The sequence below is a fragment of the Brachycentrus maculatus genome, unplaced genomic scaffold (genome assembly GCF_059751285.1).
Source record: "Brachycentrus maculatus isolate JH-2025_06_01 unplaced genomic scaffold, ASM5975128v1 h1tg000270l, whole genome shotgun sequence".
NCBI lineage: Eukaryota > Metazoa > Arthropoda > Insecta > Trichoptera > Brachycentridae > Brachycentrus > Brachycentrus maculatus.
In genome coordinates this window covers 179233-194604 of record NW_028281021.1, presented here as the reverse complement: position 1 = coordinate 194604, position 15372 = coordinate 179233, and the positions used below count along the sequence as shown (strand labels likewise).

The window sequence follows — 15372 nt, the reverse complement described above, 5'->3', positions numbered from 1 at the left end:
TGACGTTGCCCATTATAAAAGGATCTACACCCTAAGGACGAGGAGAGCTGACCCAACAGATACTGAGTTAAAATTCGAGTATATTTTATTATTAACAGTTGTAAAATAAAAATAAATGTTTACGATATTTTTTCACACGATATTTCTTTGGAAAAATGTGAAAAACTTCCTCTTTTAAATCATTATACTGGTAAATCAATAAAATTAATTAATTATTTCATCGAAATTATCAAACTACAAAAAGCAATCATTGTCATTCATCTGATGTAAAATCCAATACACAAACGAATTTCTTAGTGAAAGTCGTATTTTTTTAAAAAATAAATGCCTGTTAATTTTGACTAACCGTGTATCATTTCGATATATATTATTACAGAAGAAAATAGCGAGGATTTGAGTAAGTCGAGAGCACCCTCAAGCGGAAATTCTCTTAGAATTCAATGATAGCGTTAACTAGATGCTTGTAGACTGCTAACAAGGGTCAATAGGTTGACTGAGAAATATAAAATAATGATCACATGGAAAAATATTCGGACGTTAAGCGTATAATATTACTTCCTTTATGATGAAATAAACTCCCGTAGTTTTATCTCATGTTTTTTCAATGCTATGGATATATGGTCATAAATCAAAAAACTTGATTTTTCAGGAAAAGGTTTTTAAAGTTTAAAAATATAATACAATGTATTAAAAATAAATATCAAGCCATTTATTGAACTTTTTACTGTGCGACAGATCTTTTTAGGTAAAACTTGAAGGTTTTTTCTCCATTTCAAAAAATATTTAGTATATTATTTTTTGACATCTCATCAAAGATGAAGAAGAATATGGAAGTCTGGGCATTTACGGGGCTTACGACCGTCATAGGCTGGTTTAAGTGATCACTTTACACACGTGTAACATTCACCAATTCTACCCATTATTGACAACCACACTACTCAAATTCTTGGAAGTTCTATATATATGAACCAATTTAGAAACTTTGTTCATGAATCACTAGAACTTCACTAGAGACATCTATTGGTGAGATGTAAAGAAGCTTTTTATTAAGCAGAAACTCTTATATTAGTATGTGAGATCCGAATCCTGGATTATAATCACACACATGAGAAACGCCAGAAAATACCATTTTCATTTTTATTATTAAGCTTATAATTTGACCAGATAATTTATTTACAACTATGACGGTCGTAAGCCCCGTAAATGCCCAGACTTCCATATTCTTCTTCATCTTTGATGAGATGTCAAAAAATAATATGAAAATAACTCCTGTAATTGGAGATAATCCAGATTTTGTGAACAAGTATTTGGACACACTCAAAATGTTGTAAATATTTAGTATATTTAAAAAAATTATTTAACAATATCTTTTCTTTAAAATACAACACTGTCTGCTGCCCTGTGGTGGGTAAATATTAAGTTAAAAATATGCCGCTTTTGCTGGGATAAAGTACATTTTCTAGGCATTGAAAATTGTCGATTTTTGATTTATTACGTTCTTGAAAGGAGTGAGCGATATGTATACATATAAAGGTACTATATACATATATTTTATCGATTTGGCATTAACTTTGCCGACTGAAATGACGTTACTATGGTAGTAGTGTCGCGGAATATGAGAACAAAAACCAAATTTTTCGTCGGTAAAAGAAATCACAACAAAAATATTAATTTTATAAAACAAACGAAACACAAAAAGTTTTTAACTGTTTTTTTTTTTTTTTTTGGTCCATCATTTAGTTAAAATCATGAGTAAGAACATGTTTTTGAGTTGATTAATATAAACACTATTGAGACTATTGTTTTTTTTTGTATTTTCACCTATTGATGAGAATATTTGTAGTTATCGAAACTAGTCGTGATTACATTCATAAACTCAAAAATGGTCATATGCAAGTTATTGTGTTAACCAATAGTAGCTTGTTGCAAATAACATTTTAACATTTTTTTTAAATTTCACAAAGTATTATATTTCTTTTCTTGATGTTTTCGCAGATACTTGGTGGCATATTTTATAAACTTTATAAAATAAAAATAAAACAAAATAAATTTTTATAAAATTAAAAGAACTTTGTTTTAACCACTTTTTATTGGTAATTTTTTTACAACCGGTTTCGACAATAATCTTGTCATCCTCAGGGTTTATGTACTAATTCTCAAACATTGAAATACACATAGTTAGGTTATAGTTAATTACCCTTCCCTTACGATATCCACGCATTCCGTATACAAAAAACAAAAACAAAATAAAGTAAATAGTGGTTAGAACAAAGTTGTTTTATTTTATAAAGCTTATTTTATTTCTGTTATTGATACTTTATTCCTTAAAATCTTTACCCCCATATACCCTTACTGTATATTTCTACATTTAAAAAATATCCCTTTTATTTTTTATCTCCATTGATGGGAAGCTTTTTTTAAACATTTAATATATTACAAAATTATGTATTTTTATTTATCATATTATAAATCATATTAAAACATATTACTAGAAATAAGGATAAAATAAGACTGCCATTGTTGAAAAAAATCGAGTCACAAAATTGTTTAAAGTATAAGGGTTTTAAAATGTATCATGAGATGCCTGAATGTGTGAAGAATGAAAAGAGTCTGAAAGAATTTAAAAATAAATGTTTTGTTTACTGTAAGAAGATGTAAATATACATATGATGTAAATTAAGTGTGAATAAAAGTTTATATTAGTTGCAATATAAGCTTAGTAAAGAAATAAAAAAATAGTTTTAAATTTGACGGGAAAAGTGCTCTTTGTAACTATTGTATAATACCTTAAGTAACTATTATAAAATTACTCTTTAGTTATGTATTATAGTTAAACTAATAACAAAGTTTGTTTTATATGACATATTGTAATCATGAAACGACATAAAGTTAGTGTTGATTCCATTAGTGAAATGAAATATTCCCTGACTTTATGTTTATACTATGAGGGACTGTGAATGTAGTGGATACATAATATTTCTTTGTATATCTTACTTTATGCTTGTTAAAAATAATAACAAATGGATATTGTACGATTTGAAAACAAAAAATAATTAAGACACTACAGTTTCAGAATAAAATTAATTTTAGAATTTCAGAGTTAATATTTTAAAATTTAAATCTGGTACAGCCTTCCAAAATATTCCAGTTCAAGTCCATTAAACTGTAATTTTTTGGGATCTATAAAAATATGTTTATATTTTTTACAACATTTTGAGTGTGTCCAAATAAATGCCTAGACTTCCATATTCATCATCAACTTTGATGAGATGTCAAAAACAATATAAAAATATAGTGGTTTGTTTGTTTGAAATCTTGAATATCCTAAAGTTGTTCACTGATTACTATGAAATTTTCAAACAAGGTTGCAATCGAATACGCGTTTTTTTTTATCTACTTGTGAGGTGTAAAAATGCTTTTAAAAAGTTTTATGACTGCAATGCCAGAGCCATATGTTGAAAATAACAGAAATACATGCAAAACTTTTTATCATTCGTGTCGGACAGCATAATTCTTGACAACAAATATTGTATACCCACAATCGTTATGAAATTAAACATGTGAGAAATGTGCGCTTTCCTTTCTCTTTCCTTCCATTAAGCTAGACGGAGCCACAGCAACGCTTTGCGGAGTACATTAATAATTCAATAATTGATTAAATTTGTGACATATTCCCGAATTTTTTTTTCTCATTTCATTAATTGATTCAGCAGTCACTGCCTATTATTTTCTATTTATTATGTAAGTAGATCACTTGCAAGCCACATTATCTTGGCCACAATGGCCGTAATCGGTAGAAAATTAAATCTTCTACCGATTTGAGCTTTATTGAGAGATTTTATTTTTTGAGAGTCGATCGGCATAGCAAGTGATTGATTGATTATTCTATTCCATTTTATTCCTTACTTAACGAATTCTGCCAGATTTGTTAAATATGCACGTTAATATTTTTTATTTCCTACCGATTGGCGCCAATGACTAAAAACATTTTTTTTCGACATAACGTGGTTTTCAAGTGGACTACTCATGTGATATCCGTATTTAAAGGATGTTATAAGTCTATGCAATATACATGATATTACATGCGTAGCATAGAACAACACCTGTGGCTTACAGAGAACCCTATATACTATTATCTCCTCACTTAAGATCGTTATCCAAGATATGTACGAGGAATACTAATGAGGACGATTAAACAGTAATAACTAAATATTGTTATACCATCTCATGATAACATACGCCATTAAAACTTAAATTAAGGTATATCTTCAAACTGAACGATAATTTTGAAACCATATGCAAAGTTTATAGGTTATAGGGGCAGAGTTGAAAAGTCCAAGGGTAAATAGGTCCACTCTCTGAATATCTTGGGTCATGAATAGCAGTATCAATTTATTTATAGGTTTGGCGTTTAATTTGTTGAACTCCATTTTAATTTAAATATAATAAAAAAAAACCCTTATCCGCACCCCAATGGTGCATAGGCACTGTGTCATATAAAGCAGTGTTATCTTGATTGTTTACAAGTGAAGGAAAGGTAATCAGCCCTCTGCTTCAGGCACCAGTCCATGGTAATATTGAATAAATATTACAGTGAAAAAATCACTTATATTTATTTTGCCCACCTTGGGAATTGAACCCGGGAAAGATAACCGAGCGTGCTGACCATTACACTACGGAGGCGGATTAATTTAAATATGAAATATTAAAATGACACACTGTTTTTTAGAGTCTACATATTTGTATTTTATTATTAAAAACACATAAAAATAAATTTTGCGGCAATTGTTACGCCTTGTAATAGCATTTCTAAACTAATGTCATGAACATGGACATTACTTTGAAAAATCCATAACAAGGCGAAAAAATTGTCACAAATTTTATTTTTAAGCGTTTTTAATAATGAAACACATCATGTGTCAAGAAGAGTATAGAAGTTTGGGCATTTGCAGGGCTTACGGCCTGGAATAGGTTGTTTAAGTAATCACTAACACAAGACAGGTGCCTATGACAGATAAATACCCAAACTTCGATATTCGTCTTCATCTATATTGTTGAAAATAATTCCTATAATCCAGATTTGTTAACAAGTATTTGGACACACTTTAAATATTGTGAATAAAAACCCTTTTAATATGACGTTAAAGTAAAAAAAAGCGCCCAAAAATATGCAAAAAATGAAGAGAAAAAAAGCTTATGTTAGCATAGATATTGGAAATTCCATCGTGGATTATTTTATCGAGTATGGTGATCGTTAGTTCAAAAATACACAATCTCCATTTGCTTCGATTCACAGTCGCTTTCGCGAAATGCTGAAACGTGAAATATTCATGAAGATATTAGGATTATTTCTTGTAAAGGCGACGTCTCCATTTGCGCATGCTAGTTTTAATTAGGGTGGTTTATTGAATTCCTGAATTCGTATGAATTAACAAACCTAATTAACATTAATATTACCGCTGAAATTTGCCTAGTGAAAAATTCACGGGGTTGGCAATTCCACGTTCCCGCCTGGGGCCGTTCCGCGTTAATTAGTAAATTTTTCGTACACTTGGATTGGTACAGGTGTACTTTATATGCTTAATGTTATACATATACACACATTCCCGCGGTTTTCGTGTAATAGAATAGAAATGAGTAAATATTTGCATTCACCGAGGGTTGAACCCAACATCTGCTAGAGCAATGTTAAAAAGATAAGGTAAAAGAGATTTGTGTGAATATCAAGTACTACGAGCAGGAGAAAAATTAACTTTAATGTATCTAGATAGAAGTTAAACAATGGTGTGAAAGAAAATATCAATGTATTTATAATTTAAATTTCACTTGGTGTATCCCATTTTTCTTAAAATATGTTGTGATAAGGCTTTTAAAATTTAAGTATTTATTTGAATATACCACATACAGTCACATACTTGTATATAATATTCCCGATGAGTACTTTTCAGCAAAAAGTAAATGTAAAAAAAATGTAAGAAAATAGAGAGCGAAATGTAAAATATAAAGTTCATATAAAAAAAACATAAGATAAGAAATATGTTTATAGGAATCCAAAGGATAAAATACAAAAAATCACTCAAATATGTTTCCATAAAGTATTTTTTTAGTTCATTCATTTTGGATCCGTAACTAGGTTCCATTTTATATATGTATTGTAAGGACTAAACTCCAAACTAAGTTGTGTTATCAGTTCCACATGTATTTTATTATATCCTCTTGTATTAAAATGATGAGTTTTTTTACGACATGTGATTGAAATCCAGGATTTGGACCTCACATACTAATATAAGAGTTTCTGCTTAGTAAAGAGCTGCTTTACATCTCACCAATAGATGTCTCTAGTGAAGTTCTAGTGATTCAAGAACAAGGTTTCTAAATTGGTTCATATATATAGAACTTCCCAGAATTCGAGTAGAGTGGTTGTCAATAATGGGTAGAATTGGTGAATGTTACACGTTTGTAAAGTGATCACTAAAACCAGCCTATGACGGTCGTCAGCCCCGTAAATGCCCAGACTTCCATATTCTTCTTCATCTTTGATGAGATGTCAAAAAATAATATGAGTTTTTTGTTAAAAATCGTTATTATCTGTATTGCCTTGGTTATTTTTAACTTTTAAAAAAAGAGAAGCATTTGTGTTTTTATTATTTACAAATATATTTAAATTTCATACTATGACTGTGTATCTAAGCAGCTCATTATTAGAAATAAGTATCAAATTGTGGTAGAGTGGGTTCGAACCGAGAATCTGACTCAAGGGTCCGCGACACTAACTACGGGACCACAACCCGGCACACTTTCATTTTCTATGACCATATTATTATATCAAGGGTGTATCAAAATCCAGCATTTCAGATTGATTTTCCCGGCTCTTGGCATTTGTATTCGGGTCGGCCCGTCGTATCGAGAGGGTGCTTGAGCCCCATTTCAGCCGCACGGAGCTCCCGGAGCCCACTTCACGGGTCCTCGCGGCAGGTTAGGGGGGCGCTGTCAGCAATTTATCACTTGTTTATTCCCTGACAAAGTACTTAAACGGGAGCCCCAAAGTGATGAGATGGTGGGCGTCTCGCGTCATAGTGTGAGTCCTACGTTTCGACTTATTCCAACGAGGTTTTCATCAATACATTTTAACACGCAGGGTGAATTAGACTACACGTCCAACCCCTACTTTTTCAGGGAAATGCAGAAGGATAAAAATCAATTATAAAATATTAATCTTCTAACCATAATCCTTCTACAATGGTTCATAGGTTACGGCATTGCAATAACGCAGTTTTACCTTAATAATTTAAATCGTGAATCAGGAGGATGATGACATTGATATTATATATTTTACACACACTAATAATAATAATAATAATCTCACCAATAGATGTCTCTAGTGAAGTTCTAGTGATTCAAGAACAAGGTTTCTAAATTGGTTCATATATATAGAACTTCCAAGAATTTGAGTAATGTGGTTGTCAATAATGGGTAGAATTGGTGAATGTTACACGTGTGTAAAGTGATCACTTAAACCAGCCTATGACGGTCGTCAGCCCCGTAAATGCCCAGACTTCCATATTCTTCTTCATCTTTGATGAAATGTCAAAAATAATATGAAAATAACTCCTGTAATTGGAGATAATCCAGATTTTGTGAACAAGTATTTGGAAACACTCAAAATGTTGTAAAAGAAAACTAAATAACATTAATAAAAAAAGTAGAATAAATTCATTGAATAAATTTTTCTCCACTGTATAAACATTTTTTGCAACACAAAAGAAATTAATATTATAATGTTATGTTATATGATTTGATATTTATATATGTTATGGTAATACCTTCCGTAATTTTTTATAATTTTTTTTATATTTTTTAAGCCTTATGATATAATTCTTATATTTTTTATTGACATAGGATTTTCAGTATATTCTTTGCGAAATTAATTAATCGTTACTTTTAAGCATTTAATCTTATTATTCCTCGAATTACTATTATTATTCTTACATAAGATGTAGAGTCATTGAACCGTATCTAATGTAAAATACGCATAAACGATCTTAAAATAAATTTTCAACTAAGTTTACTTTAAATTTATGGTCCACAAGGGAAGATATTCTCCACCCTCATTCTGCACGTTGGGGTCAGAGCAGGCTATATCATGTCGAAACAAAAATAACAGAAGGCGTTTCATGAATTTTTAATTTACAAAAATAGCAAAGCGAACAGGCATATCAGTTGAAATAATATTTTTTTAAATATTTCATTAATTGATGGAAGAAAAAATGTTGATCATTTAAAAAATGTAAGATAATTTAACTACTTGTACTTGAATGCGTGGTTTATTATTAATATGTTTCCGATTTATGGTTTATTTTACAAAAATAGCAAAACACAAATTATTAAAGTCAATAATTATATCATTAATTAATTTGGCAGTGTGGTAAAATCTATCCATTTTTAATGCATGTTTTACTCAGTAAATACCACTATTTTTTTCAAACTACAGTAATACGTGTTTTGATGCTTTCCGCATCATACGGTGTTTGAAAATACTGTACATTTTAAGAAATAGTGGTATTTAGTAAGTAAATGAAATAAGTAAGAAACGAAAAACACAAACGACCCAATAATGGTGTGAAGTCTTAAAAATGCCTTAAATTCAATTTCAATCGTTAAAAAAACTTTCTCTCTCGATAAAGTCTTTGTATAAAATTGTCCAGTAAACCTGGAAAAAAGGTCCTCAAACATTGAATCTTTGCTCTATTTCATTTTCTGAATAAAATTGACAAGATTTTATTATTATTATCTCTCTACCTACTTCGAACAAAGGGAAGATATTAAAATAAGCTTTAAAACAGTTACTTGTCATCGATCGTTAAAGCTTGTGACAAGATATAAAACTTTTAATTGCTAAAAATCTTTTAACAGCCTTGTGTTCCAGCCACCCCTTTTTACTTTTCTTCCGAGTATATCTACTCTTCGAAACATTCCCTCGTGATCCTAAGTATCCTTATTCCGAGGTATCCCTCCTATTCTCGTAGAACAAACAACTTGGAATCTTGTTTAAGCAGAGCCAACGTTGTTCACAACGAATTTGGGTAAAAAATATCAAATTTGTGATCGTTATAAGGTTTTCTACGTTAACCGTACAGTGAAGGTGTTTCATTATGTTGACCCATTAGGGAAAATGAGTTTGAAATGTGTTTTAAACAGTGTTCACAAAGAGTACTCTGTGTGTTTTATGTTTAATTTTGTTGGTAGTAAATTTACAAAAATCGTAAAGGTTTTAATGATATATAAAAACGGATATGAAAAAAAAAATCCTTAAAGAATAACAGTATGTATGCACAATAAACCGTTTTTTCCCAACACTTTACACTAAAGGTATTTAAAAAATTCACTGGCTGATGCAACGTTATCTTGATTGAAAAGTTAAAAACAGTATTAAGTAAAATGTTAAATGCAGTGTTATATTTTAATACTCACATAGTGATCACTTTAAGCACGTGTAGGTAACATTCACCAATTCTACTTCTTATTCTCAAATGCTTGAAACTTCTAAATAAATTGATCAAACTCGTAACACAGTATGCACGAGTTTACTAGAGGCATCTATGGTTGGATGAGTAAAGCTTTTATTAAGCAGAGAGTCTTTCATTTGTGTGTGAGTTTTGAATCCTGCATTTTATTCACATATTTGAAAAACGCTTGAAACCATATTTTTTTTAGCTTAAGATTTTAAGATAAATTATAAGCCAAAAAACCACTGTGATTTTACTCTCTCCTATAGACTAAGCCCAATACTTTACGAAATAAACCGACGAAGCTAGGTACTTTACGAAATAAGCCAAAAATCTGTCATAAAATTATGTATAGTCCTGGCCAAGGACCAAAGACAGTGGGAAAGTAGATGTAAATTGGCTAAAATTACCCATGCATATCTTCTGAGAAATGATCTCGGAAATCCTGACGATGGGGTCAAGGGTCTTAAATATGTAGGTTCTTGACGATTATATTCAACCGGGTAATCTTATTCCGGTGGGAATCCATTTCATCCGTTCAAGTAGAAAAAATGCATTTTAGAATCCAATGAATTATGCAAGAATAACTTTATCCCAAGAACGCTTTTTCATTTGTATTAATGAATAAATATTTATTTACAACATTTTTAGTGTGTCCAAATACTTGTTTACAAATCTGGATTATCTCCAATTATAGGAGTTATTTTTCATATTATTTTTTGACATCTCATCAAAGATAGTTTAATAAATAGCTTCTTTTCATCTCAACAGTAGAGGTCTCTAGTGAAGTTCTAATGACTGAAGAACAATGTTTCAAAATTGGTTCATATATATAGAATTTCCGAGAATTTGAGTTGTGTGATTGTCAATAGTGGGTAGAATTTGTAAATGTTACACGTGTGTAAAATGATCACTTAAACCAGCCTATGACGGTCGTCAGCCCCTTAAATATCCAGACTTTCATATTCTTCTTCATCATTTTGAGATTTCAAAAAATAATATAAATAAATATCTATATTATCAATAATATTTATTTTATTTCAAAATAATATTAAAATCATATTTTCATGATTCGAGCGCTTGAAGTAAGAAAAAGGGATATGTTATATTATTTATTGATCTACTTTGAGGAATAATATACTAATTGAAATATAACAATTAAACTCTTGTACAAGCCACTTTTATGAGTTAATTAATTTAAACACCTTTTGTTTTGAGAGTTACAGATCTTCTCAAAAGGTGACAATATACATAAACTGTTAAACTTGCATTTTTACCTGTTAATGATAACATGTCAAATTAATGTCAAAGATGGAGAAAATCTCACACAAACCTAATTGATACAACAAATTAACTACATTTCTAAAAAAGTTAAACTGAAACAGTGTTTTTTATGACATATTTGAACTACAATTTGCTCTTTATCTGAAATGTATTTTAATGGATGAAGGAAACTCACACGAATCTTATTGATTGAACAAAGTCAAAGTCATGAAAATCTCATTCGAATATAATTAATACAACAAATTGATAGCACTCTTAATAAGTTTAACTGAAAACAGTATTTTTGTGGAATATTAAAACTACAATTCGCTCTTTATCATATGTATTTTTATTGGTGGAAAAATCCCACGCTAATCTAATTGATAAAACAAATTTATCACCTTTTCTAATAATTCCAAATAAACTGAAAAGTTTATTTTATGTGCAAATTTAAACTACAATTATCACATTGTCTTGAATGGAGTTTTATGGACAAATATAAATGAAGGAAATCCTTAACAAATCAACTTTTTAATAAGTTAAACTTGAAACAGTGTATTTTATGTGCATATTGGAACTACAATTCGCTCTTTATCTTGAAAGGATCGCATTAAATGGATATAATTTTTATGGACATGAATGGAGAAAATTCCACGCCAATCAACAACTTTGAGTAAACCTTCATTCTTCATACATTCTCACAAACAACTCAGTATAAACTTACAATGTAAATACTACTTTGGATTATTCTACTCTTGAGAGTATTTTATCGTTCTACTTCCTTTTATATGGTATAAGATCCACCTGTAGAAGCGTAATCTCGGATCTTAGGAGATTAATAGGGCTCTACGATATTTGTTATCTTGTACAACGGCGTTGGAGATCGGGTATTAAGGTTGTCAAGGAATATTTCATATAATGTAACCGCTATATTTCAAGAAACAGTTATTACATTTCTAAACACAAACTAAATCCTGAAGTAGTTCCAACACTTAATATGGGATGTTTATTATACAAACAGTACAAAAATACAGAAATTGATGTTTTTAAACTGTAATCGCACATAATAAGTACTCAATTTGCCATAAAAATATTATTTTGTTTATTCTTTTGATATTTACTGTTTATTGTATTTATAGATTTGGGGTTTAATGAATGCAATACCATTTTACTTTTTATATAAAATGTTAAAATAAAAAATTGATTTTTAGAGAGTACTAAATTGTATTTTATTGTTAAAACACATAAAAATTCAATTTATATAAAATAAAAAATAATAATTGTAAACTTACTAAACTAACTAATAAACAAATATAACTTGCATTACTGTTTTAATACATATTTTATGTGTGTGTATAATTCGTACTCGTTGACAGTGTACCTAAATCTAACACAAGGTTATGCGAGTACAGGAATGCAACCCCAAATGCCTAACTATAACTGATGTTTTACATTTCCGACCAACTTTTTATCTCCAATTTTCCTTCCCTCATAACATATTTATACTTAACTCATGGTATCTAAGTATATTCTATCAAATATATTTTTCTCCTATATCGTAGAATCCGATAAAAGCGTAATCAAATATTCGCATTTCACAGTTTCGACAATCTCAGAACATTGTGAATCAAAAAGCTTTTCTTCTGTAAATAAATATTTTTATTTTATCTCATTCAAGTCATGCGTTGAATACAGCTTCATGTAATTTTATCAGTATGTCTCAAATTCCTTAAATTGTGTGTACATAATATGAATTATGTAATAAATTTTAACACCTATAATAACATTCTTAATCAAGATAATATTAAAATTATGAGAGCCATTTAATAATAAAATATAATTTATTTACGTTTATGAAATTGCTCATATGAAAATTACATAAGTGTATACAAGCTTCGTCCCCTAAATATGTAGAAGAATGGAGATTGCTACGTTAGCGAAAATTTCATTAAATGGCAGGTATATTTGAATAAAATGAAAATCCACGGAGGAATTTTTCCTTTTACATTTCAGACCGTAGCATTTTCGCTTGAAAAGTTTAGATTTTTCAATTATTTACTTGGTTTTTCGTTTCAATTATTCATATCATCGCCCTTGCTTTAAGAAATCTAAGCAAAGTTTAAAAGAATAATTCGGATTTCAGACTCAAAAACTCAATATTAAGAATATAAGTTCAAAGAATTCAATCGCTCTCGTTGTCTTGTTTATTTACTCTAGTTATTTTAATTTGTTGTTGAAACAGAAACTGAATCAATACATTAAAAATACGTAAAAAAAATATTGTTTTCTAGTTTTTACAGTTATTATGTTGTTATACCTTAATGATTTATTTTATAAATATTTTTTCAAGTAATTGTCAAGTAACTTTGTTTTAAAATTACTACAAATATTTTATTATAACTCAATTATTATGTCTTTAGGACTCGAAGCAAACCGCTTCTTTGACATTATAATTACGTTACAATAAATTATATATTTTGATTTTAAAATAAAGTTACATTTAAATTATAAAATGGAAAATCACAAAGTTAGTGCTTCAAATATAAATAAGTATTTTATTTATTTGTAAAAAAAAAGGTAATATTAGTTTGTTAATTCATATCCATGATTAATATATTTTTGTAGCGAGGACCCACCAATTCACCTTTTATATATTGTAAGTGAAGCTCTTTTTACGCACTTGAAAAAAAATGATACCAGATTCACACTTATATTATTTAAATACAATGTTTTTTTTATTGTTTACACACAAAAATATATTAATATTATAAAATTTAAAAAAATCACTCTGAAAACCCTTACATAACTTATATGTAACTATTATTATGATAAACTACTTACATTCGTTCAATTTAAAATCATTTGGTCGGATTTTTTTTATTAAATGATGGTTTTAACCTCAGCTGGTCAATGATCAAAATATATGTGGCAAAACTATAAACAAAGTTGTTATTTTACTAGACAAATAAAGTAAGTTTCAAAATGCTAGTATTTTCAAACAAAAATAACAGTTGTTTTGCGATTGAAGTTTTGCGTATTATGTTTTATGTGGGGACAAAAAGCAGACCTTTTTTCAGTAAAATTTTCCGAAATCGAATTTACTTCCCTAGTCTCTGAATCTGTCTCAAACGACTTCACTCGATAGGCCTTCACTCCTCATTCCTTCAACATATTCCCATTATTGCTTTTGTTTTCCATTCTTCCGGTTGTATACACCCTTCAACGATAATGAAAAAAGGTTTTAAAAGGTTTTAGGTAAATAGAAATGTAATTTATTTACAAACAATGTAATACTGAAAGAGTAATTGTATATTTATGCTTTAGTTTTTCCAAATACGTACATCTTTTTTTTACAGTACTAATGATGTTAATTCTATTTTTCAGATATCCACATTCACCATTTCCGGAATTTGGTAAGTGTTTGCAAATGGCTGATTTAACTTTTTTTAATCCTTTTTTTCAATCTCGTCATTTTCAAACAAATGTTTCGTTACAACTTCGTTTATATTATACATATCTGACTTTGAAACTTGAGAAAAAGTAATCTTTTATTTTTACGTGAAAAAAAAAGAAATCGTCCTAGGACTTTCGACCTGATATTTGATTTACTTAAGTTATCACTTAATGTATTATAAGTATTACGTTCTTTATTCTGCCCATTATTGAGGATCTATTTTATATTACCTTAAAAAATTAACAATACACTTTTGTTGGATTTCTTTCGTATGTAAGCTGTTATTTTGATAGATATTTTAACTAGCTTACTAACTAATTATCAAGCTCCTTCATATCCCCGTATGCTTAATACTTTTCTCAGCACCGCATTCTTTCCTTATTTCACTTTTAAATATCTAAAACACATCGTTTTGCCGCACATTTCAAGAGAGATCGCATTTCAACTGCTTTCATCCTTCATTTGCCAACTCTATTTTTTACTTCCACACATTGGGATTGGTACCAGGACTCTGTAACTGTGAGTTTAGCTTCCGCTTTTATTTTAATTAAGTTAAGGCTTTTATTTGCTCCAACTGTATGCTTTTCGTCTTCCATAAAGCTATGAACAATAATATTTTGATTAAAATAGTTTTGTTAGAGACCATCCACGTATTTTGTAATGATAACTGAAACGCGCTCCGAAGTGTGGTTGATGGGAAACTTAGAAATCCGTCTGTCTCAGAGTTGCGGTGACGTAACTATGTACAAGTGAGATGGAAATTTGCTAACAACTTTCCAAAACAACATGACTCGGTCTCCACGCGAAAAGGAGATGAGTCTTGTTCATTTCGTTCATTTCTCATCAAAGTATGATGGAATGCAGAGCCAAGACGTCGGCTAATTTAATCCCCAGAGACAAGAGTTTTGCTGTCTCCTGTATCCCAATTTCTGGAGTTATTTATAACTAATCTTTGTTTCGAAAGATTGCTTCGTTGTTTTTCATTTGAAATAAACATTAAATCAAAGTTTCATTCTCATATCTCTGACTCACAATGAAACAGTAATTTAAAAAATATTTTGTTGGTATTTGAATCACAATTGTCAAATAATGTCATTTCAAGAGGTCATTATTATACAAGTATAAAAGAGTTATTCCACCAAATAAAGT

At 29.4% G+C, this 15372-nt stretch overlaps 1 protein-coding gene across 3 annotated transcripts in view; it reads left to right on the top strand.

The window, feature by feature from the left end:
- Positions 1-15372, top strand: part of LOC148305524 (poly(rC)-binding protein 3-like) — a 258974-nt gene that overhangs the window by 78022 nt on the left and 165580 nt on the right. For all 3 annotated transcript variants that reach the window (XM_088266566.1, XM_088266559.1, XM_088266554.1), the window contains one exon: positions 14154-14182. The gene's annotated coding sequence lies outside the window, so the exon portion shown is untranslated. The remainder of the gene's footprint in view (positions 1-14153; positions 14183-15372) is intronic.